We start from the raw sequence: 11,537 nt of genomic DNA, 5'->3' as shown, positions 1-11,537 counted from the left end.
AATCAAATTCTGCCTTGAAGAGAAGTAGGCTAGATTCTAGACATATCTCTGAGTCAGTTTCCATGGAAACAGCTATTTGTTTATTTTATATTAAAAAGGAAATTTTAGGGAATACATAATTTTTATGGAAATACTTATTTTACCTATTTTGACATATGTATGCTGGAGTTGCTAAATTTTCAAAGCATTGTTAATTATAATTCAATTTAATTTTTTAAAAACAGAACTTTGGGGGAGATACAGTAGGATGGAGAAGCCAAATATAAGAACAGGAAAATGTTATGAAGTAAAACAACAAATTATCACAACTCCACTATATTTTAGAACCATTGTGTGAAATCAGAAATTCTGTTGAAATTGGGAATATACTTATTGTTGTCTAAATCCAGGCAGCTGGCATATTGAAAACAACTTAACCATGTAGAAATTGTTTTTTTTTTCTCCCCAAACACCAAAGTATTTAAAAATATAGTAGAACTTTCTTTTGGGATTTGAATATATGCAATACAGCCTTGCTTTTGTAATAGAATCTATACAAGCAAATTAGTTCATGGAGAGAAAGAGAGAAAAAGAGAGAGAGAGAGAGAGAGAGAGAGAGAAAGAGAGAGAGAGAGAGAGAGAGAGAGAGAGAGAGAGAGAGAGAGAGAGAGAAAGATAGATAGACAGATAGAGACAGAGACAGAGACGGAGAGAGCACTCAATGAATTTCAAATCCGTCTTGAATTTGTTGTTCTCCTTACTTTGGGAAGAAAGGGAGACTAATAGGAGATCAGTGATTCAAGGTAGGGAGTAGAGCAGAATTCTTTATAGGATGGTGGATGTGAAGAGAAATCAAGATACTTGCAGTTCTTTGTACTTTTTTTTCAGAGTTCTGAAAGGCGACTTCTGCACGAACTAGCCCAAAACCACGTAACTGGTGTGCAGCTCATTCCAAAAACAGGAGTGCTGAGAAAACCCCACTCAGTCAATACTGTGTATTGGCTCCAAGGCAGAAGAGTGATAAAGGCTAGGCAATGGGGGTCAAGTGACTTGCCCAGGGTCACACAGCTGAGACGTGTCTGGGGCCAGATTTGAACCTAGGGCTTCCTGTCTCTAGGTCTGACTCTCAATCCACTGAGCCACCCAGCTACCCCCATTTAGTGTGTTTTTAAAAAGTTAGATGACATTTTCCAGATACTTAGTATTAATTTTATTAAAAACCTGTGACTGATCTTGTCTTTAAGTTATCTGATGCCCTTTATTTGGGACCGGAGGACAGTGGAAGCCAGCTAAGAGAGAGGAACTTTTAGTACAGGGCTAGAAGCTAAGCCTCCAACCTGTTGTGAGAAATCTGTTTTCTTACTGGGGGCATAAACATGATCTAAGTTTATAAGTGCAGAATAGCAATAAATCCTGGTCCTATTGCATGCATTTACCTCCTAGACATGAGCCAAGGTGACAAGTAACTGTTAGGACAGACATGGGTCTTGATTATGTCTCCTTCAGAGTTTACAGGAGATCTGAGGTAAAGAAAGGACTGTTTCTCCATTATCAAATACAATATAGCGGGGGAATTTTGCTGGCTACATTCTTGAACTTTGTAAAATCCCTCAACATCAAATGGCTCACAGCATAGAGCAGGCATTCTCAAACCTTTTGTGTCATAGACGCCTTTGGAAGTCTAGTGAAATCCAGGAACCCCAACTCAGGGAAATGGTTTTAAATAATTGGAAGAAAGGCTAACTTTCAGTTAGAGGCTAGCGGAAATAAAGATGTCACTTTTCCCCCATCCTACTTTATGAACGTGTTGAAATCTATCCAGTGACTCCTTGAAGTCTATAGACTCCACATTAAGAACTCTTACTGTGTACATGCATATAAGAAAGGAAGAGGCTTCTAGATATCCCAATGAATGCAGGTCCTGTATTTGTGTTGTATGAGATTACTTGAAAGATTCACCACTGGTCAGGCTAGCCCTCTTTTTATCTCTTCAACCCTCAGGCAGAGTTCTTAAAGCAGGGAAATGGACGTAACATCCGGAAGTGGGAACCCTTTGGGCATAGTTGATTTCTAGATTATCATTCTGTTCACCATTGTAGTGTGACTGACAGAACTAGGAGGTACATCCCCAGGGATAGAATTGTACTGACACGTAGGAAGTAGACAAAGGAAACTACATCTCAGTCTGACTATAATTTCCTGAGTCTGTTTCCTTGTGAATCTTACTGAGTACAAAGGTATCTTCCTGTAGATAGGAACAAAGGTATCTTCCTGTAGATAGGCAGCCACAGCATCATATTATATTAGAGCCCTTGAAGGTGAGAAAAGCTGAATGCGTTGCTTACCCTACTCACCTTGGAGAAACTTCGCTTAGAGTTTCTTTGCCATCCACTTGCTGTAAATCAGTCTCTTGCCAAACCAAAACAGTTGTGAAGGACAACAGTTGAATTACTGAACTATACATTTTCTGGAAGTCTAAAACCCTGTATTGACTTTAGGACTGTTTATATAAATGTGTGCTTTTGTCTTGAGTTGGCTTTTCTGTTTAGGTTTCTATTGGCTGGGAATTAACTTTCCTCAGGTATAGCCTCCACCTACCTTTTGTAGATGCCAGCTAAGGAGGCTTTTATTGGAAACTGACTTGATCGTTATCCTCTACCATTTTCAAAACAAATTCTAGGGGTAAATTTTAATAAAATTAAAGGCAATACATTTCCCCACTAACGTCAACATTTTTCCAACTAGCTCTTGAGTATTAAACTTTCAACCTTACAGAATCTTGAGTTAGCTTGGGAAGGAGGAAGTATCATTTTGTTACTACTTACTTTTGATGTTAGTAGGACCCATATCTTGCCTCTGAGTACAGTGTGGCCAGCTCGGCTGAATGGGGTTTACCTTTAAGGTTGTTAGCCATGGATCATGGCATTACTCGTTCTACCTGATGCTGTGTAGCAGGTGCTTTTTTTATGATTCAAGAACATTTGTTAAAGGGTAATTTGTAGGTCTGCAGCATATATATATATATACACACTATCAGTGCTTCAACAGGAAATGAAGGTTCACTTGTAACTTAAATTCCACATTAATTTAGGTGAATAGGTGCATATGTGTGTGTGTGTGTGTGTGTGTGTGTGTGTGGTGTTGTACAAAGACTTGTATAAACTTACAATCAAGATACTGATTTTTTTCCATTTGAAATGAAGGAAGTTATTTTGTAGAATGCATAGTTTGGCCCATTTACCTAAGAAGTCCTGCTAGAACATCAGTTCATTTTTTCATAAAGGCCACTTTGATCATTTGAGTACCTTTCAAATATGTTATTGTTTTGTTTCAGTTATTTCTTCTTTGTATTGAGCAGATTGGGTGCAGATATGTCCACTTTTCCAGGAATATTTCTTGATAGATCAGTGTCCTTTACACTACAAAATAAATCTTTTTCTCTTGCTGTTGCTTCTTTTGAATGCATGAAAGTATTCAAGGCAGTTTTAGCAGCATTTCCTTTTTTCTGGACCCCAGGAGTAGGTTTCACTTTGTATTTGTAGTTGGTCATGGTGCAATAAGGGGCACATATTGGTATAGCAAAAAGCAGCACATCTTTGGAGTGAGGTTGTCCTGTCAAAGAATCCAGCAGCTTCTCCTCATTTCCTTTTTGATCTGTATCTTGCCTTGTCATCCAGCTGATCATCCATGGCAAGTTCTTGTAATTCATGAGGTACAACTTCAAGAAAAGGAGTTTCCTTCTTAATTCTGTCTGCAATCCTCAGTTCACTTTTGAATTTCTGGGGTTGTTTCTTCACTGCCTCTTCTTTTCTTTTCCCTGTTTTCCCCTTCTTCCCCTTCTTTCCTTTCTCTTCTTTGCTTGAACCTGCAGAACCTAGAAGTTTCATGATAAGTTTTCACGATCCTCTTCATCTTGGTCTTTATATTTTTCCTCCATTTAAAAAATGTTACTCTTTTGTCCTCTCTTCATTGTAAATGGTTATAACCTTGACAGTCTCTTATAATCATTTCCAGAACCTTTTAATTCAAACCAGATCACTAATCAGACTAATTTGTTGGGTAAATACAATAGGGAGAGGAAGAAGAGAGGACAGGCATCCCTTGTTTTATTGAGTTTCACTCTATTATGCTATGTAGATACTGTGTTTATTACAAATTCAAGGTTTGTGGCAACCCTTGATTAAGCAAGTCTACTGGAGCCATTTTCCCAATAGCGTGTGCTCACATCATGTCTCTGTGTCATATTTTGGTAATTCTTGCAATATTTCAAACTTTTTCATCACAATTAAATCTATTATGGTAACCTGTGAAAAAAGTGAGTTGTTTCACATATAAGGATCTTAAGTTCATAACTCTAATGTCTCTGTCTGGGTCAGGCTAGAAGGCCAGACCAGAAGGCCTCAGACCTGACCCTGAGATAAACTGCTTTTCCCTTATGAACAAAAGGATTTATTTTAAAAGATTGAAACAGGGAAAGGGAAGGAGGGCAGGGAAATTTCCCTAACTCTCATTTCTATTGTCCTCCCTCCAATACTAAAAGAGTCTCATGAATCTTTCTTCTTGTTCTGAAGCTAAATAGCACCCTGACCTCTCTGTCTGTACCCCAATTCCCTAAGCTGGCTTTCCTGACTATGGACTCTCCAAAAATAGTCTTGGTAGAGAACTACAGTTCAGGCAGCTTTGATAAGGTGGTGACAGAGTGATAGTCCCCCTCCAGGCCTTCAGCCCTGAGGTTGAAGATTTCTCTGGAAAACACAGACAGGTTTATCTTCTCAGTTGTAAATTAGAAACTGGAATCAGGAACACATCAGATGTAACAGGGTGAAATCATCTTGCTCAGTAGACCAATCAGATGAATTGAAAGGAACCTCAGAGGTAGGGTTTAACAGCTTCCACAGAAAGTTAGTTAGTCCCCTGACAGGAAGTCATCTCTCTCTCAGCTCCAAAAAGACAGGACCTAAAGAGCTGCCTCCAGCACTCTGGTCCCTTTTATAAAAAATCCCTGACATTCCTTTGGAACCTTCTTGTGTTCCATGGCAGGAGCCAACTGCAGAGCAAAAGCAAGCCTCGAAGGCCCTTGCAAATTCTTCATTTCTTTTCTATATTTTAATACCTGTGATCAGTGATATGATGTTACTCTCAAAATTGTTTTGGGGTGCCACAAACTGTGCCCATATATTATGGTGAATGTAACTGAACTTAACTGATAAATGTGTACATTCTGACTACTCCCCCAACCAGCCATTCCCCTGCATCTCTCTCCCATCTCTCACTCTTTCTTTAGGTTTTCCTATTCTTGGAGATACAACAAAATTGTGATATTACATTTATGGCCTCTAAATGATCAAGTAAAGGAGGACTCAATCAATGGTACAAACTTCACTGTTGTCTTCTTTTAAGAAATTGCCACAGCCATCCAAACCACCAGCAACCACCACACTAATCAGTCAGCAGGCATTAACATCAAAGCAAGACCTTCCATCAGCAAAAAGGTACAACTCACCAAAGGCTCAGATGAAGCTTAGCATTTTTTAAGCAATAAAGTATTTTCTTTGTATTTTTATTTTTTTCCATTTGAATAAGTTTATTTAGTCAATTTAGAACATTATTCCTTGGTTACAATAACCACTTTATTTCCCTCCTTCTCCTCCACCCACACTTCCTGCAGACAACACGCAATTTCATTGGGTTTTACTTGTGTCCTTGATCAGAACCCATTTCCATGTTGTTGGTGTTTGCACTGGGATGTTCATTCAGAGTCTACATCCCCAACCGTATCCCTTCGACCCATGTATTCAAGCAGTTGTTTTTCTTCTGTGTTTTCACTCCCGCAATGTTTCCTCTCAATGTGGATAGTGGTTTTTCTCGTAGGTTTCTCCAAGTTGTTCAGGATCACTGCAAGCAATAAAGTATTTTTAAATGAAAGCATATAGTTTTTTTTAGAATTAAAACTATTGCACACCTAGTAGACTACAGTGTACTGTAAATATAACTTTTACGTGCACTGGGAAACCAAAAAGTTTGTGTGACTCACTTTATCGTACAATTCACTTTATTGTGGTGATCTGGAACCGAATCTTCCTATCGTGGCTATGAAAGGCCTTAGGGAGAGGAGGAGCATAAGCCATAGAAGAGAAATGGAGAAGAGTACGGAGGTATGTTATGATAAGTACGCAGTATAGGAGTCAAGATTAGGATCTGCCATACAGAAAAAAAAGAGGAGGAAGAACACAATATCCAGGTTACTTTGATAGAATATAGATTGTAGAATGCATGATTGTAGGCAGAGCCTGTTTCCTTTTTTTCTTTGTATCCCTAGCATTTAGGACATGATACTCATCTAATGAATATTTGTTGATCAATTGATTTTTATAGAAAGAACTGGGTGTTTCCATTGTAGAGAGCCTATGGAGTGGATTTCCTTATGTAAATATATATTCTGAATATGCAATGGTACCCCATGGACTGATCACCAAGTTTGCTACGTCTCAGGAAGTCCTTCATCACATCCTGGATAAAAACACAACAAAATATTTTTGAGCCTCTCTTAGCCGGGGTTTAAAGTGGAAAGTATCCAGTTGAAAAGCCCAGCTAAAGGACTTCTTAGAGGATCAATTGTAATGAGATCAAAAGAAATAAGGTAGAAATTACTCTCATCCTTCCAAACTGAAGCTGGCAGCATCTAAAGAGGAATCCTGAAGGAAGTATTAAGTTAATGAACCCAAAGTCCTTCAACCAGAAACCTATTATCTATTTTTACCTTCCTTTCCTTAAAATCAATGCCTGCACAAATGACTCATAAATAGTCTGAATACTTTGTGAACTCTAAAGAGACTGGTAGTCTTATCTTCATGACCTCTCCTACCGACAAGCTTTGAAGAATGTATTATTTCAAATAAGTGGAGGAGGGAGAAAAAATGCCTAAAATTATTTAAAAAGAGAATTGATACTAAGTTAATGAATACAAAAAAGGAAATTTAATGTTTTACTATAATAAAAAGTACCACTTTAATTACTGTCACTATTAAATATTGGCTGATACATTTCCTACATGTCAGTATTCTCGGAATTCCCTAGTTCTGCCCATCTCTAATACCATACTCTGTTTCCCCACATTCAGTTGCCTTTAATAGCTGGTTGATTCTATGTGTATGTGGCCATGTTTTACGACTGAAAATGTATGCAATCTAGCCTCTGATGTCCAGAAAGTGTATCAGATTCTGTTGACTCTGATGTTTTATCAGCATTCACAGACACAGAGCTAGAAAGACTTCGGAGGCTGTTTGGTCCAACCCTCTTTTTATTTAAAAATGAAGAAAATATGAAGAAAAAAAGGATTTTAAGAGAAGAAGGTAAAATAGAACGGTCAGGTATCTGGTTCAAGGACTTTTGCAGTCACCCCCTGTTTGAAAGGAGGCCTGGGAAGACATATATGAACTGATACAGAATCAAATTAGTAGAACTAGAAGAATAATATGTACAGTGATATCAATATTGCAAAAATGAAAAATTCTGAAAGATTTAAGATGCTTCATTAACTGAATCATCAATAATAATTTCAGAAGACAGATAAAGATTTCTTCATGACAGAAAAATAAGAGATAAATATTCAGTATGAGAAACTATTTAAAAAGACAATTAATACTAAGTTAATAAATATAAAAAAGGAAATTTAATGTTTTTACTATAATAAAAAGTACCACATTTTTGAACATGGCCAATGTGGCATATTGTTTGACTCAACTTATTTGATGCAGGAGTTCTTGCTTTCTCTATTTTTTTCTTTGTGTCTCTTTTTTTCTTTTTTTTTTCATTTTCTTTCTCTTTCTCCCTCTCCTTTCTTTACTGGAGGTGGGAGAAAGAAAAAAAAATAAATGCTAATTAAAATTTAAATGTTTAAAATTAAATATATTATTGAAATTTAAAATAAACTAAGCCAGTAGAACTTCATACAATAGTACTTATATATGACAAAAAAACAAATAAATTGGACATACTTAATAATAATGGGTTACCACCAATTATCTACTTTATTTGTATCTTAAATATCTCATTTGCGAAGTTATTTAGCCTAACATGATCACACAATACCCACTTCTCTTGCGGTTTTAGGGAACAACTTATTTAAGGAGTATTGGTGACCCATTTCTGGATCAGGTGAGTAAAAATTATACGATAAAGAGAAATCTAGACAACCTTGCTGAGTGCAGAACCTCTTGGCATAGCCTATCCCTTGAAGCATATTCAAGTCAACATGTGTGAAAGAAAGAGCCCTTTCAACTAATCTCTCTCCCTAGCTACAGAGTACAGTCATGGATCCTCTGACTGTGTATTATTTGCCATTATTACTTAGGATATGTATGTGTGTTGAGAAAAAATATTTTATTTTATTTTGCGGATATACTAAAAGTTTCTTTTTTCTACTATAAGGGTAAGGGTTCAGCAGAAGAAACATCCTTTCACGTGGTTGTAGCATGAATTCATGGCCACCGAAGGCAATCTTGTCTTTGGGATAAGGGCTATTTGTGTACTTTTTCATTTGGGTGTTTAGAGGCAGCTGACATCTTCCCCTTTTCAGGAATGGAACTGAAGCAGTGGGCTATCTACTATGAAGAAAATACACAACCTGGGAGCTTTATACTTGGAGCAAACCAAATAGGCAGGAAAAGGGCGGGCTAATGGAGGTAATCAGCCCCTATTGCCTCAGAAGTGCGTTGCCTACCTATCCATTTTCCAAATGGAAGAGAGAAGGATCATTCCATTCCCATTTCAGATTCCTAAGGAACAATTCTATTTTTGGCTTTAGTGAAGGGGTCCTCTCTGCCCTGGCTTGTAGTAGGTCAAGGCTACTCAGAGTACAAATGTGAATCAGGAATGGAATAGGCAGCTTGATTCCCAAACAGAAAGGAAAATGGTAAACATGAAGCACTATTACAATTCGTCGAGAGGCTAATATTTAAGTTTCATTGAGACATCTATAAATAATTTCTTTTCTATGGCTGCTAATGAGCTATTTTACCTTTTACTTTCACTAAGTTCAGATTAACTAATACTAAAATTCTTTTTCTAGTAGTTCCTTTGACTCTGTCTGTCTGTCTGTCTTTCTTTGCCTTTTTCTTTTGCCTCTTTACCACTGCCTTTACTATTTGGTCACTGCAAATGCTCCAGTAGTTGCTAACTTTTTTAGGTAGCCAGGAAGGGATATATACCATTGGCTTTTTGATGTCTTAGAAGGTCTTGTTCCAAAGGAAAGAAGATACAAATTATAGGCAGCTTCATCTTAGACCTAGCTTACCTAGCCAGTCATGAACTCAAGGCTTATAGGGAGCTTAGTGAGTTGTCCTTATTCTTCTGGTTTAGCCAGTAGAAGACTCCTGATGACCAGGATTGAAGACACAGATAGTATATCTATGGAGTTCCAGCTCAACCCTCAATTAACAGGCTATTCTTCACCTCACAGCAAAAAAAAAAAAAAAAAAAAAACCCTCATTTGCCCTGGCCAAAAGTAAGCAGTCAGAGAATGTCTGAGTTTATTCTGAAATGCGACTGAGTTGAGGTGGGTGAGTGTAGGAAATGTTTAGAAACATGTCTACATCAGGCTTTCATGCACTTGACTGGAATGCCCACTCAGTATGCTACAAGGCAGAGGGGTGAGGCAAGGGATGCTCTATAGAATTAAAAAGACTTTGGCAAGAGCTTGTATACAATGAGAGCAGAAGGGGGTGTTGTCATCAATAGCTGATGGAAGGCAAAGGCTTGATGAGAAGATCTAGGAAGTGAACAGCTGTTTAAAAAATATGGTGGGGGACAGCTGGGTGGCTCAATGTATTGAGAGTCGAGCCTAGAGATGAGAGGTCCTGGGTTCAAATCTAGCCTCAGAGACTTCCTAGTTATATGACCCTGGGCAAGTCTCTTAACCCCCATTGCCTAGTCCTTACCACTCTTCTGCCTTGGAACCAATACACTGTATTGATTCTAAGATGGAAGGTAAGGATGTTTATAAAAAAAATGATGATTGAGAATGGGATTTAAATTTCTTCATCATGGCGTAAAATATGAGAATGATTGGTTCTTATCCAGGGATGAAATACTGATAAAAATGTATTTGTATTGCTTGTTAAATTTCGTTTTTCTAAAACAGGGCTATTTAAGTTTTCTATTTTCTGTCTATTAATCTGGTCAATTTATATTTTCATAAATATTCATATATTTTATTTAGGTTGTCAGTTGTGTTAGTATATAGATGATCAATAGAATGCTTAATATTTGCTTTCATTTCTTTTTAAATGATTGTGAATTAATATTTTTTCTTCATTAAAAACCAAATTAGTTAATGGTCTAGTTTTAAAAAATCAGATTGTAGTTGTATTTAATGGAATTAAATTAATTTTAGTTCAATGGCTTTTTCCTTTTAGTTTTGTTAATCTCTCCATTAATTTTGAAGATTTCTATTTTTTATCTTTAATTGTCACGTTGAAATTTATTGGTTTCCTAGTTTTTTTAGTAGCTTAGCCAATTTGTCAATTTGTTCTTTCATTCTTTTATTTATTTTTCTTTTTAAGCCCTCACTTTCCATCTTAGAATCAATATGGCATATTGGTTCCAAAGCAGAAGAGCAATAAGGGTTAGGCACAATGGGCAATAAGAGATCTCTCAATCTGACTCTCAATCTACTGAGCCACCTACTTTGCCCCTTTTCACCCTTTTATTGGTATGTGTTTAGAGATATAAATTCTCTCCCAAATCCTGCTTTGGTTACACCCAACAAATTTTAGTATGCTGTCTCATTTTTGTCATTATCTTTAATTAAATTATTGATTATTTGTGATTTATTCTTTGACTCACTTATTCTTGGGATTACGTTATTTAGTTTTTATTTAATTTTTAATCTATGCTTTATTAAATGCATTTTTTGTATTATGATAGGAAAGATGCATCTAATATGCTGCTTTTCTGCATTTGTCAGATTGTAATGTCCTAATACATGGTCAATTTCTGTGAGTGTCAAATGTAGCTGCAAAAAAGGTATACTTCTTTCTATTACCATTCAATATTCTCCAGGGATCAATTATATTTGGCTTCAAAAATTTTATTAATGTTTTATTTCTATAATGTCTATTTTAAATTAGGTTTATTTAGGCTTAAATGGGATTAAATTAAGGTCCCTCAACTATTATAGTGTTGCTATCTATGTTCTCCTAGAATTCATTTAACTTTTCCTTTAAGAATACAGATGCTATATTATTTGGTGCATATATGTTCAGCGTTATATTAATTTATTATCTATGACATCTTTTAGTAAAATGTAGTTTTCCTATTTATCTCTTTTAATTTTATTTTTGTTGTTTTTGTTTTGTTTGAGATTATGATTGCTGCCCCATCTTTTTAATTTTGGTATAATCAATTTTACTCTACCCCCTTATTTTAATGCCACTTATATTTTTCTGTTTAAAGTATGTTTTTTGTAAACAACATGTTGTTGGATTTTGGTTTCAAATCAATTCTGCTATCCTGTTACAATTAAAATATTTGAGAGACTGGTTTTTGGGTAAGAATAT

The sequence above is a fragment of the Monodelphis domestica genome, chromosome 8 (assembly GCF_027887165.1).
Source record: "Monodelphis domestica isolate mMonDom1 chromosome 8, mMonDom1.pri, whole genome shotgun sequence".
Lineage (NCBI taxonomy): Eukaryota > Metazoa > Chordata > Mammalia > Didelphimorphia > Didelphidae > Monodelphis > Monodelphis domestica.
The sequence above is the reverse complement of the archived record's forward strand: the minus strand, read 5'-3'. Positions refer to the sequence as shown.